Below are 15098 nucleotides of genomic sequence, written 5' to 3'. Positions count from 1 at the left end.
AGAGAGAACAAGCTTCTTGGTTCTCCAACTGCATCAAACAGCAACTTGGATTCACTAGTTCCCACTTCGGGTCAAACAATTCCAACCACACCTCCACCGATCACCACTAATATACCTCCATCATCAAGTGAATTGCCACCTCACACAACCGAACCCATCACTGCTCAATACACCTACTCAACATCATCAACATTACCACCTATTAACAACTTTTTTCCTAACTTTGGTGCATCATCATCTCAACAACATCAACAACCAACCTTTCAACAAGCACAATCAAGCTACCAATTTCAACTCCAACCTTTCATGCAATATTCAAGATCACAAGGTGACAGATACGGATATGGGTTTGAAAGTGAATTTGAGGGGTATCAAGTGGAAGGTTACTACATGGGAGGTGATGGAAGCAAAAGGGTAAATAAGGGAAATTTTGGTTATGGTCAATGGAAACAACCGGAACAGTTGCAAGAGCTTAATCGAAAACAACCACCGTTGGTTGTTGACAGTTATACAACAAGCTCAACAACAACTACCGGTTGTTGTTAATCAACAAGTTCAACCGCCACCGCCACCGATTATTCAACAACCACAAGGGCAACCTCAAGATCAACAATTTCAACAACAAATGTCACACCCAAACCTACAGCGGAAATGTCGGGGCATGAGCTGATTGCCACAGCTCACAAGGTACTATCATGCAATTGTAAAGCGACAATATCTAATTAATTTATTAATTGTCAACGAACATTTAAGTACAACAAAAATAGAGAAAATTACAATACAAAACCAACTATACTTGTTTATGTTTAACATCCTAAGGTCATCTCTACGTGAGCTTCAGTTTGATAAGCAATCCAATCTATAACCTGCAAATGCATACAAAATATATATATTTGTCAACAACACATGTTGAGTGAGTAGATTCACCAGTTTTGACACGAACAAAATAATAATATATAATGATATAAATAATAGAGTAAAAATAAGCAAAACTTTTATCTGTGAGTATAAACAATGAAAGTGTTAAGCAAGTAATGAGTGTCGGTGAAACCATTGCCAATGCGATCGGGCTCCGGCCACTACGACGGTCGTATGATCATACTATAATGAGATTATGTTGGACCTATCCGAATGCTATTCAAGTAAGCAAGTAAGCAAATAGCAAGTAACAGGCAACCATTCAATTGATACACAACACAAAGATCACAGTTTGCGTTTGAGAAATAATAAGATAAATAATATGATAAATGGTACGCAAGTGTCCACAAAACATTTGAAAACAAGTAAATAAAGGAGTGATTACTCACCTGATCGGATGAACGAAACAAAAATGATGATGTGGGAATGATGAACCTTCGGGATACACCGACAAGGATTCCTAATTAAATGATAATAATAAGAATTAATTATAAAAGATAAAACACGATTTCTTGAACTAAGATTTCGATGTGATTAAAGTTATGTTTGGGATTGATATGTTATTGATTGATTGATGAAAATCTATTGTTATTATTAGTGCAAAACAATCATTATTATTAATCATTTATTTATTGTTAGTGCACGGTTTTGCGTCTAGAGTCTTTGTATTTATCGTTAACGCTTTTGTTTATTAATTAATATAATAATTAATTTATTTAATAGCTAGTTCGTTAAGTTATAGTCTAGTTCGCTAGGGGATGTTAGCGAACTAGACATTAAATGTATTCCCTCCTGATTCGTTAGGGGATGTTAACGAATCAGGGGGTGTTTCGCTATGTTAATGTATGTAACGAAGGAGAGGCTGGTTCGCTAGGGGATGTTAGCGAACCAGATCACCTTCTATATATAGTGAACTCCTGTTCACAATTAAAAAAGAAGTTTTGGTGAGTTAATTAACGAATTGTTGTCCAACCTCTCTCTCAAGCTTCACCTAATATTATACAGATAATATTTTGATAATAGATATACTTATATAACACTGAATCAATGTTAATTATGAGCTAGATCCTTAATCGTATTAATAGTATAAACACAGATCTGAGATCTGTTGGTGATTATTGTTATTGATACGAATCATACGGGTTCAAACAAGTGGTATCAAAGCTGTTGGTGCTCATACACTTGATTTGGTTTGATATTGTTATCGTTTTTATTAATTTTTCTGTTTAAGCGTTTTTGAATCGATTTATGGTTAAATTGTTTGAATTATGAACAATTAGGACTGGATTTGGGTTGATTAAGGTATTGGTAAGGATTTGTGAGGTGGAATTGAGGTTTGAATTGGATCTGTGTGGATTGATTTTGGATTCGGTTTAAGTCCGAAACAGGGGATAGTTTTTGGTGTAATTGAATTGGTTTAGGGTGTTAATCGGTTACGAGGTTTAGTGTACTGGATTCAGAATTGGTTTACTAGGATATTGGTAGGTCGATTGTGCGATTTGGTTGAATAACGAAATCGTATTATGTATTTAACAATTCTGGGTTTCTGGGTTGATGTTCATAATTTTATGGAAATTCACTTTGAAGATTTGAAGATTTGAAGATGAACGTAATTCGCTATCATCTTCCTGGTGATTCGCTATATGTTTATTCGTGATTATTCATGCTTCGTTATCAAATTTGTTACTTCGTTACCATGTTCGTTAGCCAGTTCGTGTGAGTTATTGGTTCGTGTTATCTAGTTCGCTATCTAGATTAACCAATTCGTGTGACACACGTCCAACTTGGGATTTGTGTCCTAACAACCTTTGCCACGTGGCATAAGGTGTCAGAGTTTGTTACAAACGGTTGTAACAACCTGATTCGCTAATCCACTGTAGCTGATTCGCTAATCCACTGTAGCTGATTCGCTAAGCATTCCTTAGTGATTCGCTAAGTTTATTTTGGCGATTCGTTACTGATTATCATCTGATTCGCTAAACTAATCCTTTGTGATTCGCTAAACTAATCCTTTGTGATTCGTTTGGTCAATTCGTTAAGTTGACTTGTGATTCGCTAAACCTTCATCTCATTCGTTATCTGTTTCGCCATTTGGTCAATCTTAACCTTGTTAAGAGTTGATTCGTTAAACACTGTTCACAGTTCGCTATAACTGTTCACAGTTCGCTATAACTGTTCACAGATTGTTAAATTTTATTTGTTACACCCTTTAAATTTTTGAAACTTTTCAAAGATGGCCGGTATATATGCATTAGCGTCTCAAAACATGTTAATGCAACAGATGTTGCAACTTGATACCGATATAGGTTCGCATTCTAAATGTCCAAGATTGATGAAGTTCAGTGACTTTGCCAAGTGGGAACCTCGGTTTCGTGCACATTTGGGATCTGTTCATCCTGATTGCTCTTACTGTCTTGATGAAGTTTATGTGGCACCAATGATTGGTGATGATACTATTGGGTATACTCCTAAAGCTGTTTCTCAATACTCACAAGAAGAGAAGAAAGCTTTAGAAATCGAGATAAAAGCCTATTCTACTCTGACTATGGCATTACCAGAAAATATCTTTCATCAAGTTGGTAGTATCAAGAGATGTGCGTCTTTATTTCAACATCTGCGTATGAGAAGTATGGGAAACACAGCTGAGAGTAAGAAAGTGATGCTCAAGTTTCAGTTTTGAAACTTTAATCTAATGAAGGGAGAAACAGTTGAAGAGATGATTACAAGATTTAGTCATTTAATTGCTGAAATGGACAAGATGAAAATGGAAATTTCTGAAAGGGATAAAATTGACACTATTAAAAGTGTGCTTCCAAGTTCTTACTCAACATTTCTAATGGTTTTGAAAGAGAATGACTATTTCTTGAATGAAGACTTGACGGCACTTGAATTTTTACAAAAGATCGAAGCCAGAGAGTATGATCTTAAGTGTCAAAAATCCTCCAAAGAAAATCAAGATCCAGCTTTCTATGGTGGAAGTATGCCTCTTAGTTCAACGATCTCTCCAATCACTGCTTTTCTTACTCATGCTGCAAGTGAACAAGAATCAACTATGTTTAATGATCCAAAAGTTTGTTTCTACTCTGCTGGTAATTCGGGTGGTTCTGGAAGTTCAACTAATATAAATCCATTTGTTACACCACCTAGTGTTAATATGAAGGAAGCTGAGCAAAACTTTGCTTTTCTGACAGCTTTTATGTCTTCATATGAAAACTTAGTGAGTAGTAAGATTGCCACAAGTGATTTAACAGATGAGGACTATGATCAGATAGATCCAGATGATCTAGAAATCATGGATTTAAAATGGAACATAGCTATGATCGTCCGTAAAGTTAAGAGATTCATGCAGAGAACTGGAAAAGATCTTCCAGCTTTAAACAAGAAGTTGGTTTTGACAAATTAAAAGTAAAGTGTTATAATTGTCAAAAATTTGGGCATTTCGCGAAGGAATGTGACAAACCAAGGAAAGAATACACTGGTCCTCGTGGTCAAAGTCAAAATGCTTCTACACCAGAGGAAGTGATGCTGAAAAGAAACCATCTTCTTCTACAACACAAGCAATGTTAGCAGATGGAACCGACTGGTCACAACGATTACTATGCAATGATGTTCAAGCAAATTTGGCTATGTTTGGGTTACATAAAGATTGTCAAGATGCAACTGGTAGTGAGATGTCTTCCGATAATGATTCTGGATCTGATTCTGACGACTCTTACGACAAGCCTTCCGAATCAATGTTTGCTTGCATGGCCAAGATTAACGAGGTTAGTAATTCTATTTCTGCTACTTCATCTGTTAAAGCATCATGTGTTGACTGTGAATCTAACAAATCTAAGTTAGAAGCATTGAAAAACCAAAATGACAGTCTTATACAAGAAATTGCTTCTCTGATAGATACTTATCGACAATCTCTTGAATCTCAAATGAGATCTCGAGAAAAGATTGAAGCATTGTCGACAAGTAACCATGATCTCAAAGCCGAATTATCTGTGAAAATGACCATTAATGACCAAAAGTTTCAAGAAATATTGAAACATCGTTCTAAGATAACTGAGCTTGAGAATGAGGTTCTTGAGTTGTAGAACAAGTTGGGTAAATTTTGAAATTATTCGTTTTTGTTGAATGAAATTATCTAAGTTTCTGGAAAACAAAAGGACTCTAAAAAGGGTATAGGTTTTGTAGAAATTCCTCCACCATTTCACAACGACTATAAAATGAATCCTTTTGCTAAAAAGGAAGAAGGGGTAATTTTGAAAGAACCTGTGATTTCAGAAAATGTTAAATCTGTTAAATCTAAAAATGTTAAAACCCAAGTTGCTGCTCAAAAATCTCATGTTCAAAGCAAAAAGGTGTTTGTTGAACACGATGACGAGGTCATTATCGAGGATGTGTTTGAACCCAAGATTATACACAAGAATAAGAACATTCCTAGTTCTAATCATATTCTGTGCGAGCCTCACGAATTTGAGGAAGCAGTGTATGGTTCACACAAACCTCAAGAGAAAAAGGAAAATTCAATGAAAATGAACTCTATGAAGGCAAAGAAGTCAGAAAAACCGAAAATTTCTGATGAGGACTTAATGCGTTTCATTAATCCTCCGAGTTCTAAGTCTTCATCGGCTAGAGTTTTTAAGTTAAAAGGAATAGACACGATGTTCACTGAAAAAGATATTCCAATAAGTATTATCAAACCTGAACTTATTGAGAGTGTCTTTATCAATGAAACTTCAAAAATTCAAGAACTTGAACGTGTGTATGCTCAAACAAAAACATCAGTTCAATCTGACCCATTGACTAAGACAAAACAACTTTTAAAACAAGCTAAGAAAATTAACTTTGTGGTCAACTGGGACAGATACACTAAAAAGTTTTTCGAACTGTTCTAATTTAGATTTTTACTTAAAGAAGAAATCTGAATTATCTGATGAGTTTGCTAAGAGCATGACTAAAAATGTGAGTCATCATCAAACTTCTGGGTCATTCATTCCAAATACCTCGCAACAACATCGTGTAGACATGCGAAGTTGTTTCTTATGTGGTCAACTTGGTCATGTTGTGAGGGATTGTAGTCAAAAGTATCAGCAGAATCTTCATCCTTTTATCAAGGACCATTCCAAACCGGTTCTTGTGGTAAAGGAGATTTTGAAACGACCTGTGTCGTATGCTGATGATACTCATATTATGTTCTCTAATGTGAATCCTCGTAAGGTGGTTCATGTTAATGAGACTCATGGTCAAGTTAAATCCAAGTTTGTTCCAACTGCTCCTTTGTGTAAGAATGAAAATTCAAATGTGGTTCAGGCAGCGTATCTAAGACGGAAGTCAAAGAAACCTGCAACTTATTCACAAGTTGATGAACAACAAATGAATGCAAGTAAAGTTAATTTTTCCCAAGAAAACCAAGAGGTGCCCAAGACCGAGGCGTGGGCTGCCTTTTTGAACTAATCACTTTTGTTTGTGTGTAGGGTTCATCCAAGACCATCTCTGGTGAAAACTGGATCATGGATAGCGGATGTTCTCGTCATATCACTGGGAATCTCGACTTATTAACCAACGTAAGAAATATTGAAGGGGGTTATGTAGCGTTTGCTGGGAATTCTAGGTGATCACACAAGAGGGTGAAGTTTCAAATGGTCACATTAGGTTTGAGAAAGTGAATTATTGCGACAAAGTTGATTATAACTTATTGAGTGTATCGCAGATTTGTGATAAAAAGTACACTACGCTATTTACTGACAAAGAATGTCTTATCTTGAAACCGGGTTATGTTATTCCCTAGGACATGGTTGTCATGCGATCACCACGATCAAATGATATTTATGTCTTAAATATGAGTTCTAAGGTATCCACATCGATCGAAACATGTTTTGTCTCAAAAGCAACCGAGAAAGACTCGATTTTATGGCATCGTAGAATGGGTCACATACATGTTAGAAATATGAATTATTTAATGGTGAACGATTTGGTTGAGGGGGTGTCGTTGAAAAATTTTAAGTTATTAGATCATTGTGTTGCTTGTAAGAAGGGCAAACAAAAGAAGAAATCGCACCCATATAAGGTATTCAATTCCATTGATACTCCACTAGAACGACTTCATATGGATTTGTTTGGTCCAGTGAATTGTGCGAGTATTTCTGGAGACTGGTATTGTCTTGTCGTGATTGATGATTATTCGAGATATTCGTGGGTTTTATTCATGAGCTCGAAAGATCAAACGCCTGTTTTGGTACAAAACCTTATCACGAAAATCGAATCACTTTACAAACAAAAGGTGAGGAGAATTCGGAGTGATAATGGAACAGAATTCAAAAACACTATGTTGGATTTCTTTGTATCCAAAAGGGAATTCACCGTGAATATAGTGCACCCTATGTACCTCAACAAAATGGCGTTGCTGAAAGAAAGAACAGAACCTTGATTGAAGCTGCAAGAACCATGCTTGCTGATTCTAAGCTTCCTGTGCAATTCTGGAATGAGGTTGTGAATACGGCTTGCTATACTCTTAATCGATTTCTGACGGTTAAACGACTAAAGAAGACCAGTTATGAATTATTAAACAATCGTAAGCCTAACTTAAAGTATTTGGAACCTTTTGGGTGTCCATGTACTATGCTGAAGAGGGATGCGGGTAAATTTGAAGAGAAGGCCATTGAGTGTTATTTCTTAGGGTATGCGTCACCTAAGAAACGAGTTTTCAATTTTACGTCTGGTTGTGTCGAAGAGTGGTACCATGTTGATTGTCAGATTTATACTACTCCCTCACAAGGGAAAGGTCCCGAATGGATGTTTGATTATAATGGCCTATTTAATTCTTTCACCCCATCAACTGATCATCCAGATGAAGATGTAGTTCAGGCGTATTTTGAAGAACATTTGGAAATTCCACGATTTGCAAGTTCAAATGATGTTGAAGCTCCAATTGCTGCTCCAACTGAAGAACCTGAAAACGAAACTCCTGTTCATTTTGATACTGCTTCTACCTCATCTGATGATAATGAATCCGTAGTTGAGAATAATGTTTCATCTCTTGAATTGGGTGAACATTATACTAACTTATTTGAAAATGTTGATGTTTCTGAAAATCCTATTTTCAGGATTCATAATTATCATCCACAAGAAAACATTATTGGAGACCTTGATGTAGAGGTTCAGACACGACATCAAATCGCCTCTTCAAGTGACAATAATGCTCTCTGTGTTCACACTGACTTACACGCATCTGAAATTGCAGCTGTTGCTAAGTTTTCCTGTTTTCTATCTCAAGTCGAGCCAACAACTTCTCGTGTGGCTTTACAAGATCCTTCTTGGGTAGAAGCTATGCAAGAAGAACTACAACAATTTGCTCGTTTAGGTGTTTGGGATCTTATTGATAAACCTGCTAGAGTCAAGAAGGCAATTCCGACTAAGTGGGTATATAAGTGTAAGAAGGATGATCGTGGGGTAATTATGAGAAACAAGGCACGTTTAGTGGTGCAGGTATTTCATCAGCAAGAGGGTATTGATTACACTGAGGTTTATGCGCCAGTGGCAAGTTTAGAGTCGATTCGAATCTTCCTGGATTATGCTGCTTACAAGAACATCAAAGTGTATCAAATGGACGTTAAGAGTGCCTTTCTAAATGGGGAACTTCATGAAGAAGTGTTTGTCCTACAACCTCCAGGTTTTGAGGATCCTGATTATCCTAACCGTGTTTACCGTTTAAACAAGGCATTATATGGTCTTCATCAAGCCCCGAGAGCTTGGTATGGCACGCTCGCCGACCATTTGACGGATAACGGCTTCAAACGTGGAACGGTTGACTGCACTTTATTTTACAAGAATATTGGTGATGATCTTCTGCTTGTTCAGATTTAAGTTGATGACATAATCTTTGGGTCTACGAATGACAATTTATGTAAGAAATTCGAGAAGTCTATGCAGACCAAGTTCGAGATGAGCTCGATGGGAGAGATGAATTTCTTTTTAGGGCTGCAGGTTCACCAGTCTGATAAGGGAATCTTCATTCATCAGACAAAATATGTGAACGATGTCTTGGAACGGTTCAAGATTACTGCCGGAAAAATCCCTTCTACTCCTCTTCCAGTGGGTCACAATTTATCACCGGATGAATTGGAGGATACCGTTGATCCGACCCTTTATCGTGCTATGATTGGTTCTCTAATGTATTTAACTGCTTCTCGACCCGACATTTTGTTTGCTGTTTGTTTGTGTGCTAGGTACCAAGCTAGTCCCCGAGTGACTCACCTGGCAGCGGTCAAGCGTATTTTGCAATATCTACGGGGAAATCCTGACATCGGGTTATGGTACCCCAAAGATAATACTTTCGATCTTACCGCCTACTCAGACTCAGATTATGGAGGATGCAAGATCAATTTCAAATCAACGACTGCAAGATGTCAATTTTTAGGAAACCGGCTTGTTTCCTGGCAGTGCAAGAAGCAGACAACGGTCTCCACTTCAACCGCCGAAGCTGAGTATGTTGCAGCCTCGAGTTGCTGTTCCCAGGTTTTGTGGACACAACAACATCTTCGCGACTACGGTTTGAAGTTTCTTACTACTCCTATCTTGATTGATAATTCTGCTGCTATTAGTATCACCAAGAATCCCGTACAACATTCTAAAACGAAACATATCGAAATTCGATATCATATTATACGGGATTGCTATGAAAAGAAATTAATTAATCTTGAGAAAGTGCACACAGATTTTCAAAAAGCCGATCTATTTACCAAAGCGTTTGATAAAACACGTTTTAATTTTTTGCTTGGTTTAAATGGATTGAAGACCCTTGCTGAGATCCTAAAATTAGGATAATTATCTTTAAATTGCTTTATTTGTTTTAGCTTAACTTCTTTATGTTTTTAGGTTTTAGGGGGAGAATTTTAGAAAATTCAAAAAGATTGTGCTTTGAGTTTGTATAGATAAAACCCAAAAACATTAGAAAACATAGAAAAATCAAAAATATTTCTTTCTTGTTTTTAACCTGAAAAACTAAAAACATTTTAAAAAAATTAGAAAATCTCAAAAATATTGTGATTTGTGTTTATAAAAAAAAAATTTCTGAAAAAGTCAAAAAGAATGTGAATTTCGTTTTTGTTAAGAAAAATCTGAAAAGACAAAAAGATTGTGTTTTTAGTTGGTAAAGAAAAAACCAAAAAGATTTTTGCTTCTGATCGCTGAAAATTATGTCATTTGCTTTTATTTTGAAGGACATATACTTGTATATGTTTATTCCTGATAATTTCTTGAAATCTTTGGGTTAGCCATTTATCTGACAAATGGAAAGTATTTGGGCCGTTCGTTAAGCTTTCTACTTTATTTTTTAGCTGAGAATTTAGTCAGTTATTTAAGTTTGTAAAGAATGCTTGCATGTCTTGGTCCTGTTCTCTACTTGTAGATGAATAGGATAGCCATTAATTTGTGAACTTAAATTAACTGGGGCAATTTTTAAAATCATTTGTATGCTCCTCAAAATTTTGAGTTTTTTTTGAAGCAAAAAGAGAAAATGATAGTACATTGATTATTTGACCCAAGTCCAGAAAGAAATAAGCTTAAAAGACTGTGTGCTTAATCATTGGTGCATTGGTAGGTCTTAAACAAGCTGTTAGAGTAAAGTAAGTGATATAAACTTAAAAAAAAGCCAAATTGAAAGAGGTGTTAGTCACTAGCAAAAGTCTCGGTGAGGATGGCAGAAATGTAATAACCAGTCATACTCAAGCCTTATATTTGTTGATCACCTTAAAATAAAATAAAGCAAATAACAAGCGTTAGGATTCTGGACACTGGGAGTCTTTATGCGGCTTAATCATCTGGGTATTCATAAGCATGAATATTTCACTCACTTTCAAGAAGCAAACCCAAAGTCATTAAACTTGATCACCGCTGTACTTCGTACAATCTAAATTACTGACTTGATCAAAATCCGCTGTTAGTCATACAATTGTTCCTCCCTTGCGGCGTCTTAATGCCAATAAGAAACGGACCCCCAGGGGATACAATGTATGTAAGCCGACAGATGGACTCGTGCATACTTACTCACAGTAAAAGAAACTTGATGCATTGCTCAAAAGTTCTTAATTGGTATCAAAAATTTTGATCAACATTATAATGGTTTAAGTCAAGTTGGGGTGATTTGGCAAAAATCAAATTATGCTTGAACCGAGATTAGGGGCTGATAGTTTCTGATATTCTGTGCGCTAATTGAACCATAAATCATATCACAAAAATGCTCGAAGGTTTGTTATAAGATTTAAGTGGACAACAATATCAATGACCGACTTAACGCCAGTCATAATATCGCTGAAATATAACACTGTGATGGAAGGGCAATTTGATCAATATGATTCTCTGCTCAAAACTCAACAAAAATACAAAAATATATTTCGTTTGATAAATCATTGAAAAACACAAAAATATTGTCTATTTTTATGATTCGGATATTCTTTTGTAAATACATTCTTTATTCTTTATTTTACAAAATACCTAAAATATTTTCTTTCTTTTTCTTTTTAAATATTTTTTTAAGTTATGTTTCGGAAAAATGAAATGTTTTTAAGGTATTTTAGTTATCGAGATAAAATGATTCTCGATAATTCTATTATTTAATTCTTTTAATTATTTAATTTAATATTAAATAAAAGATTTTATTTCGTTAAAAGCTAATTTGTTATTTATGGATAACGAACTAGGTGATTTTTTAGCAAACTAGCTTCTGGTTCGCTAACCTAATTCGCTTCCGCACTATGTAACAAATCATCCCTTCGTTATGCATATTTAACGAATCACGCCACGAATCATATCTTGATTCGCTAATTTAATGTAACGAATCAGGAAGTGATTCGTTAACCTAAGTTAACGAATTAATTAACGAATGGGCTAATTCGCTAACGTTAATCCAAACGAAGTGCCTACTTCGTGCCAGCTGTACCTCGGGTGGTGTGCAAGGCTATAAAAGGCAAGAAAACGAACAGTTCTCCACTGTTCACCTTCTTCCTTCACCTTAAAGTAACCTTAGTCAAAATTTTCTCTGAAATCTCGACCTTCTTGTTTTGACATTTCAAGGATAGATTTGAATTTCTAAGGTATAGCCGATCATGGCGATCTAATTTTAGTCAAAAATGGCTATGATTTGATAGTTAAATTATAAATTTTTAGTGTTTTAAGGGTTTCTGAGTTTATAAACCCTATTTATTTATGATTTGTGTTGATAAACTTGATGAATTAGATGTCATTGTGATCGAAATGTCATTCTGAAACCCTTGGTGGACTTTAATCATCATTCGATTATTGATTGCTGGGTTAATTGATGATTCATGTTCTCCGTGTTTATAGTTGGTTCGTTTAACCCTCAGTACATCTAGGTGTTGAGTCTCAATCTCATCCACATAAGCTTACTAGTGTGATTCCGAGCTCAACGAGCTGATTATCTTGATGCTTCGACGATGGTTATGGCCTAATTGTTTCTGGGTTTATAATGTTGACTATTGTTGTTCATTTTGATTTTGAGTTTGACCAAGCTGGTCAAAGAACAAGTCTGAATTATTGGACCATTCGTTAGTCTGAGCGAATTGGGACTGTTTCGTGTCCAATTCGTTAAGATTCTACACGAACTAGCTGTGAGAATAAGGCATTACACGAATCAGTTGTGGATTCGTCTAAAATATAATGAACTAGATCTTAGTTCGTCATAATTAAATAGTAGTTCGCTATGCTCAGTTCGTTAGTTAATTTACTTGATAGCGAATCGCATGATTCGTTACAGTATTGTAACGAATCAGTGAGAAGTTAACGAATGACATTTCATTTTTTTAATTTAATTATATTAACTAGATGTTCAATTAATTTAATTAAAGAATTTAAAAGTCTAATACGCGTAAATATATTAATTATACATATCCTTTGATATATTTTGATATCTCTTCTCGTATTCGATTTTATTTATACAGTAAAACATGGCTGATCAAGAACAACAAAATCAACCACCACCAGAACAAACTCCACAGGATCAACAAGATCAACAAGCTGAAGTGATCTTATTTCCGTTTGATAAAAAGCACAACATTTGTGCTTATGTTGATCAAGATGTACCTGATTTGGAAACATTTGGAGATTTGTTGACTTTCTTACGACGATCAAAGATACACTATGCTATCACTGCTTGACCAAAGGTGTATCTAAGTATTATCAGACAATTTTGGAACTCGGCTGCATATGTTGAAGAAAATCAGATCATCAGGGCTACAATCAATCCAACTCCAATTAAATTGATGTTGCAGTGATTCGCCGAGTACTTCAATTCGATGATAATGACGATTACCCGAGTGAATTTTACAAGTCATTAGTTAGAGGACTATTCACCCGTTTGCACTATAATGGAAATATTCTTAAGTCCATGTTGAATAAGAATGGGGTGTGTGCACCATACAAGTATCTGCTACACGTTTTACTTCATTGTATGAGTGGCCGTCGGGGTGGTTTTGATGAGTGTAGACTGAGTTTGCAGTCGGCCTTTGTTACCTTGATTCTGAACAAGCCGTATAATTATTCAGAGTTAGTATTTGATCATTTGAAGGAACAGGTTCAGCAAACTCTTCAGTCAAAGAAATTCTTGATGTATCCTCGCTTTTTACAGCTAATTATTCAAGATTTGATTCCGAATTTGGTGATTGATCGGACGTTGGTGAACGATGTTCTTGATATGGAACATATGACAGCTGAGACAGTGCATCGTATGTTAACTTATAGAAAGGAAAAGCCACAGGACAAACGGATGATTGGTCATATAATAAATCCGGACTATGTATGTCCTCCTAATGAACGTTGGATTCATGATGATTCGGATTCCGAGCGTCAAGGGGGAGAAGGTGGGAACAATGATGGTGGAGATGATGACGGTGATAATGATGGGAATGTTGGTGATGGTGGAGCTGGTGAACGAGCTCTTAAAGAACAACAAGATGCAGTCGATGCTGCTCTTCACCATGAAAGCTCAACTGGAAAGAAAAAGAAAGGGTAAAGCTGTAGCTACTGGTGAACCATCAAAGAAGCCTCGTGTGTATGCTGGGGCTGGGGTAATTATTGGAACCCCACCACCACGTCATACAATGCCTCAAAGCTCGGCGGTGCCGCTAACTACTAGCACTCCGATGCTTACTTTGACGACGACGTTGGTGTCACACGAGAGGCTCGGTCTTATTCCTCAAATGGCGTTAACCGAGATACCGAGACCTCCTGCTGCATTGTCTACAGTATCTCCTACTACATCAATGAGACCTCCTCCTCCGCCAACAACTACTTCTCCTCCTCCTCCACCTCCGCCTAGTGATATCTCATTTATGAGAATTACTCGGACTCAAGGACCAGTTCAACCTGTTCATCCATCTTTATACAACTTGCCGCCAAGTCGTCAAACTGAAATGCTGCTAAATCTGCTACATATATATGAAAATCAAATGGCAGCTGACTGTCAAAATCAAGAACGAATCATGGAGAATCAACGACGAATGATGAGTTATATTTCTTTCTGTCAGAAGGAGACTAAGTCGTTGCGTACGATTGTTGAGTCTCAGTGGGTGAAATTAAAGGAACAAGAAGAGTTGATTTTACAATTAACTTGTAAAGAAGATGCCCTCAAGAAACTCAAGAATGACGACGATGATCCTGATGAATCTGGTGCAGGAGGTGAGCCTAAACAATCGCATGGTTCATCCTCTGGTGCTGGTGTTAGTGGCGGTGATGATTCGAGCAAACAAATTATTATTTATCAAGATCCAACAGCTGCCAAGCCAATTGAAATGATTGCAACTAACACAGTGATATTTGTTAATGGATCAGGGGTGGTTAAGAGTGTGGTGAATAGAGATGAGTTAGAGGTTGGGGAGTTTGTAGAAAGATCGTTGACACGGACGCAGATTTCTATACTACTTGGGCTGAATGATGATAAGCTAAATGCTTTAGAAGCTGAGCCCGATGTTGAGGTAGAGAATGAGGAAGGTTTGGAAGTTGATCCGTCACTTCAGATGAATACGGATTTTGTTTATGAGAATGAGGATGTAGAGATGGAGGATGTGACTGCTGAAGAGTACCCGGACTTGTATCAACACGCAAACGTTGATCAAGGTGCTCCGGTATTTCATGAAGAAGTAATTAAAGAAGCTGAGGATTGTCTTGAAGTAAAGTCC

The sequence above is a fragment of the Bidens hawaiensis genome, unplaced genomic scaffold, assembly GCF_021521415.1.
Source record: "Bidens hawaiensis isolate Kalapana, Puna unplaced genomic scaffold, B.hawaiensis_p1.1 tig00031482_1, whole genome shotgun sequence".
NCBI lineage: Eukaryota > Viridiplantae > Streptophyta > Magnoliopsida > Asterales > Asteraceae > Bidens > Bidens hawaiensis.
This window is presented reverse-complemented; position numbering follows the sequence as displayed.